We start from the raw sequence: 6,867 nt of genomic DNA, 5'->3' as shown, positions 1-6,867 counted from the left end.
AACGTCCTCTGAAAGAGGCGAAGTCTTATCGAATCATCATGCAGGGTGTTCGATGAACACCATAGATGGAATGTCATCACATGATTCGACGGATCTTCACCCGGATTTCCATTAAATTTAGGAATATCTGACGGAAGTTTATGCGGAATCGTTGGCCACCAAGGGGCATAAGCAATTGGATCATTCGTCAGCCGGTTTAGATCTGGTAATTCTAGAGTTGCTACAAAGGGCAACTGTTGGTTCAGGTTAGGCGAAGCATATCCAAGATAAGATGGTATCGCCTGAGCAATGGGTCTTTGCAGACCAGCATAATGCTGGCAACTTTGACAAGGTTGATGGGCATAACCATTATAGCATGGTTGCCCATTACTTACAAAGACTTGTTGCTCAGGTCCTTGATATGATTGTTGGAATGGCGGTTGTTGAGATTGAACCAGCTCTGGTTGTTGGACCATTTGCTGTTGACCAATACTGGATGATTGACCAAGATGAGGAGTCACAGTACTTGTTTGAGCCTGAGTCGCTCCAGATAAGGAGGCACTACCCTGAGATTGTGATTGAGTCGTTGAGACAAGAGGCTGTTGTATTGCAACCTGAGAGACTTGGGGTTGACATACAACAGGTAGCGCTCGTACTAGCGACGCATTCACCATAGCAGGTGTGGTGGGAATATCCGACACAGGGTGTACTGGTTGCATTGAATATACAACCCCTGGTTGCCGAGGCAGTATTGGTACCCAACCGCTGGATGTAATTCCAGTTTGACCTGAACTTTGTTGTAAACTCCCATATGGTTGTTCTCTAGGGGGGAACAATGAAAGAGCATACTGCCCTCCATACGGTGGAAACCCAGTACTTAAAGGGTAAATTGGCCTTTGAAGACACATTGGATCAATTTGTTGAGTTTCAACATAAGAAATACCAGATGATAATCCGGATGAAGAAATAGGAACTAACCATGTCGTCATCCCTGATGGGACTCCGGCTTGTTGTTGAGGACAATTTGCCGGGACAGATGGTATACCAGCGAACATCGTTTGAGTAGCGGCAGTAGGCTCTGCCGCTGCTGTGTCGGATGACACAGTCCTGGATGTCGACGGTTGTTCAGACATATTGAGTATATCCAATAGATTGCCTAGCGATTCTACAGGAACTTCACTGGTGATAGACTAACTTCGAAGATCAACGAGGGAAAGGTGATGATTATTCCTCTTAAAATAAATTTTATAACGACGCTTTAGACACAACTTGCTTTTTCACTTTTAAAGAGTCGAGAAAAAGCTAAAGATGACTCTAGTCTCCTTCGATGTTTTAACGAGCCCGAAGTGACAAATGCTTGGATGGACTTTTTCAGTTATAGAGTTTGAAAAAGGTCAAAAGTAACTGCTCTGGAGATCTAGGCAGAGGGTGTGCCAAACCTTTCGCAAAACCACAGAATACGTTTTACGGTACGGGTGGTCGATCTTCGTGAATGCTGTGTTCACTGCATTGCGATCAGTAGGGCGGCTGACACGGCTTCCTATGGATAAAAGATATATGCCTATAGGGGTCTCCCAATATATACGCGACGGTACGTGGGAGCACAAGTCCGTATTAGTGCCACCGACTCTTAGGAGGAATCACCCACCTTCGTCGAGATCGACAATCACTACGTTTAAATGACGCCGGAACACGTCTCTAGCTTAGACCTCTACGTGTTTGTGTTATGTTTCAAAGCGTTGTTAGGTTCATTCAATATATTTTAAGTTGATCTTTTTAAAGTTTGCCTTTCAAGGTTCACCACGAGATGTTTTGATACAAATTCCTAAATGCAGTCTAAGATGAGAAGCAAGCTTTTCCAATCTTTTCGACTTATGAAAATCTTAACTACTGAGGGAAAAGAGAGACAAAATCTTTTCACACAGATCAAAGAGCATACACTAATGCACTTTTTCCCTAAATCAACATACAAACTTATATGTAAAATGCAAAATGCAGGTATTTCTTTTCTCTTTCTTAATGTTGATGTAATACAAAAAGAAAGCTGTTGTATAACTTTGAATCCAATTTCAAGCGAAAGCAAACAAGTTTGTCCAAAATCAAAAGACACCTTAAGATTTACTTGTTTCGACACTAGAAATATATAAATTCAAACCATATGACGAAAGCAAAAGCTCAATCAGCTATGAACAGCAAATAAACTAACTCTTAAGATCAAAACGACACTTTATCACAGGTCTAGATCTAAGAGGCCACAACAAGACTAGTTCACTTTTCGTTATGGGAAACTGTAAATGCATAAGAAATACACAAAGAACAAACACAGTTTCTTTATACAACCGAGGCGGAATAGTGACAAGGAAAGTTGGTTTCAGATAGGCACATTGACTGGTAACAGGCAGCAAAACAAGAGTGAAAACAGGGCAAGAAACAGGAGGAAACCCCAGTAGCACAAGGCAAGACTGGTCCAGCGCAGGTGGGACACTGTCTGTTTGACCTTCAGCGCAGGTAGCCCCTTCGGGAACTGTGCTGAAATGCAGACAGCCTTTGTACAGCCTGCACTGAAGAACGAAACTTTCGTTTTTCTTGGTTTCCGGGTCACAGATTGCTCAAAAATTCACAGTTTTCGCTCAAATCAGAAGCTATCAGTCAAGGACACACTAAGGGATGAAAAGGAGGATGAAAAGCTATCACTAAGAGCTTATTAGAGTCCTTGTGGATCAGCTCTTCAAATCATAAACTTGCCCAGAAACTGAGCTAGAGTAGCTGCCCTCTACTTTGTATTTGAAAGATCCAAATACAGTTCGATTCGGTACTCCCCTTGTTTATGAAATGAATAGCAAAAACACAAACAACCAACAAGATACGTTCCCCAGCGGAGTCGCCAATTTGTTGTAGGGAAAAGTATCCAATACGGAATGACCCTATCCCACTCTAAGGGTGATAGTACCTCAGCAACAACTGAATGCAAAGCTATTCAAGATTACTTCTTTATGAGATGAGAGAGAGAAGAGAAAGGGGATCCACTAACCGTTATCTTCCGCTAATGGTTGATCCAATCTTCCCTCTTTGCTACTTGCTCCAAGGTCCTTGCTCTTTCACCGGCCCAGCTACACAAAGATCCTGTAAAAGCACAAGAAAAGGAAACTACAAGAAGCATACATCCATAATCGATTCAGGGATTAGCATAAATCAAATATACAAGCATCAATTCACCATTGAGACACATGCATATAGAAGAACCTCAAATACTTTATTAATGGAAGAAGTAAAGTTCTGAGAGTGTTACAACCATAATAGGCCCAATCCAGCAACACCTCCCAGCAGAAAGAAATCTCCTCTTCACCTCCTTCAAGCGAATCACCCAATAGTTCTATACTCAAACCAACAGCACTTCCTTACTTGCACAAAATTCCAGCCTCCCTAGACCTCATGAGAGAGCTCTATATATAGGAGTTTTGGAGAAAGGATGAGTCAGCTTGAGGCTGGCATGAAGCTGACTAGTGTCCTCTCCCACTTCAGTTATTCTTCAGTTCTTGAGTCCACTTGGAGATTCTTGCTTCCACTTGGAGATCAAGACCCTCTTACTCATCACAAGGCGAATTCCTTGATCCAAGTGTCATTTTGGAAGCTTCCTGGGCAATTGACACCTTGCAGAATGACTGTGCCACTTGGCCAATCTCGCCCAGCGCAGGTAGCCTTCATTGCTTTTGACATTCAGCGCAGGTATAGAGTGGAGCAGTTGACATTCAGCGCAGATGCTCAGTGGAGCAGCTGACATGATCCAGAAATAGCTTGTTTTTGAGTGTTTTCAGGTGGAGAACTGATTTTCAGTGCTGTGGTTTGCTGACCTTGTTCCTCTAGGGGTAGGAACAACATGTTTAGGGACTTTGGATCCCTTAGATTATTGACATTTCATGCTTCATGCTGCTAGGCACAAAAATGTCTATAACAAATATTGTTCCATTTGTGCTACCCATACTTATGGATTAGAGCCATCAAATATATACATGTCCATCCTGGTTAGCTGAGGGTTAGAATGTTGGTGATTTCCATGGAAGTGAATATGATGGCTAGATTCTCCTTCGAGGTGTTCATCAATACTAGGCACCTCCGAATGATACCTGTCATTCTCTTTGGTGAATTGTTCAAGCATTTTTGAAATACTATTCAGTTGTTCCTTGAACGAATCCAATGTTGTTTCAATTTTCTCGATATTCTCATTGGCCATGACTTGAGCTCTAGTTTCTACCATGCATAGATTATGGCTACTAAAATTCACTCCAAAAAAAAATTGGGACCGCCCGAAAATTGAGGTTGACCAGTAAATGGTACCACTGTGATCAGCTCGTTGTCCTAAATATTATGGGCTAAGTCTCTTGTAAGCGTCCCGGGGAGGACCCAAAATAAGGCCATGATGAAGACCATTGTTGGAAACTACATCCAGAAATGAGACCAAAGAACTTGAACAACAAGGGGAAATAAAAGACTGCTACAACAACTCAACAAGATTTAGAATCTAATGTAGGTGATGAGACCAAAATCACAGTCATCGGAATGAAAGGTAAAGCTTCTATTGCAAGCGAAAATTCTTTTAGTAAGCCTGTTGAGTCTCAAAATGATAAAAAAAAAGAATTGATATTTTCCATATTAGAATCATTCCAAAACATACCAAAGTTGATACCTTGTTTGATAGTGGATCTCAAGTTAACCTTATGTCTGAAGCTATTGTCAAGAAACTAAACTTAGAAACTATACCTCATCCTAAACCTTACCCTTTGGGTTGGGTATGTAACAATGCCAAATTGCAAGTGACAAGAAAATGTAAACTTAAATTTTCCATCACTGCAAACTTTATTGATGAGGTAGAGCTTGATGTTGTACCATTATACTTATGTGGAATTGTTTTAGGGAGTCCATACTTGTATGACCGAAAATCCATATTCTATCGTCATGAGAACAAATATCATCTTTTTAAATATGGAATTGAGTATATCATTAGAGCACATCAAAATAAGATGAACTTGTCTCTTGTAAGTGTTGGTCAAATGAAATGGCTTGTAAATGCTAGTAAGAATTTTGTATTATTGATGCTCAAATCCAAAGATACTATTGAATCTTAAGCTTTCCAAGGATCTGATGCAAAACTAAAGTATGATTTGGCTGAAATTGTTAACACATATGATAAGATGTTTTAGGAACCTGAAGGGTTGCTTCTTATGAGAGGAATCCAACATGAGATTCAATTGAAGTAGGATGCACCTTTTCTAAAAATTGGCACGTACAAAATGTTAGTTTTGGAGAATGCAGGAATCAAGAAGCAAATTCAAGAGCTACTTGAAAAAGGGGTCATTATACCAAGTACATATCCTTGTGGGTCTCCTATTGTCTTGGTTCCAAAGAAGGATGGTACATGGCGCATGTATGTGAATTTTAGAGCTTTGAAAAAAATCACATTAAAGAATCGCTATCCTCTTCCTCGTACTTATGATTTTCTTGACCAATTAAAGGGGTTGCTTATTTCACTAAGTTATATTTGAGAAGCGATTATCATCGGATCAGGATTGTTGAAGGTGATATTTGGAAGACTGCTTTCAAGAAAAGGCAAAGTTTGTTTGAATGGTTAGTTATGCCATTTGGGCGTTGTAATTCACATAGCACATTCATGAGAGTTATGAATGATGTGTTGAGACCATTCCTTGATGATTTTGTCATAGTCTACTTAGATGATATTCTGATTTTCAGTAAGACTCGTGAAGAGTATGTTAAGAAAGTTTTAAATGCCTTAAATAAAGAGAAATTATATTAGAATATATCTAAGTGTGAATTTGGGAAAACCCCTTTAGTTTATTTGGGTCATATTGTTGGAGGGGGTGAATTGAAGATTTATCCCTCAAAAGTTGAGGTCATTGTGAATTGGTCTAAACCCAATAATGTGACAGAGGTTAGGAGTTTTTGGGAGCAACCCAATATTAAAGAAAGTTTATTGCTAATTTCTCATCTATTGCAGCTCCATTACATGCTTTGATAAGTGTGAAACATGTCTTTTAGTGGGGAGCAAAGTAGTAGAATGCCTTCAATACATTGAAAGAGGAAATCAACACAACACCGGTTCTTGCACTTCTAGATCTTAAGTAGCCATTTGAGATTCAAACTGACGCAAGTGATTATGCCATTGGAGGAGTTTTGATGCAACATGGTAAGCTTATTTGTTATATTTCTGAAACATTTACTGATGCAGTAATTAACTATCCAACTTATGATAAAGGGTTGTATGCTTTGGTACAAAGAGTGAAGAAATGGAAGCATTATTTGATGGGTAAAGAAATGATTATTCATAGTGACCATCAACCTTTTAAATATTTACAATCGAAAACCAAGCTACAACAAGCTAGACATTCCAGGTGGATGGGATTTATACAACAATTCCATTTGGTAATCAGGTACAAGAAAGGTATATACAACAAAGTTGTTGATATGTTTTCAAGGCCTATTGTCAATGCATCTATCTTTATTAAGAATAACTCAATCATGCATGAAAGTTATATTGAACAATAAGCTCAAGATGATGATTTTAAAAATGTTTATGCAACTTTAATTGAAGGCCATCTCGTTGAAGAGTTGGATTATCATGTTCATAGAAAATTGTTGTATCATCTTTGCAAGTTGTGTATTCCATAGGGTGAACGAGTCAACATCATAAGGGAAGCTCATAATTCTCTTATTGTTGGCCACTTTGGTGTGGGAAAAACAGTCTCACAGTTACAGAGGTATTGTTATTAGTCTCGTAATCCTAGTAATAGAAAGTTGGGTTTGTATACTCTACTTATTATTCCTTCTCATCCTTGGGAAAGTATCTCTATGGATTTTGTAGGAGGACTACTAATG

The sequence above is a fragment of the Pinus tabuliformis genome, chromosome 3_1, assembly GCF_031772625.1.
Source record: "Pinus tabuliformis cultivar Carrire ecotype Pingquan chromosome 3_1, CPIR1, whole genome shotgun sequence".
Taxonomy (NCBI): Eukaryota; Viridiplantae; Streptophyta; class Pinopsida; order Pinales; family Pinaceae; genus Pinus; species Pinus tabuliformis.
Note: the sequence above shows the minus strand (reverse complement) of the source record.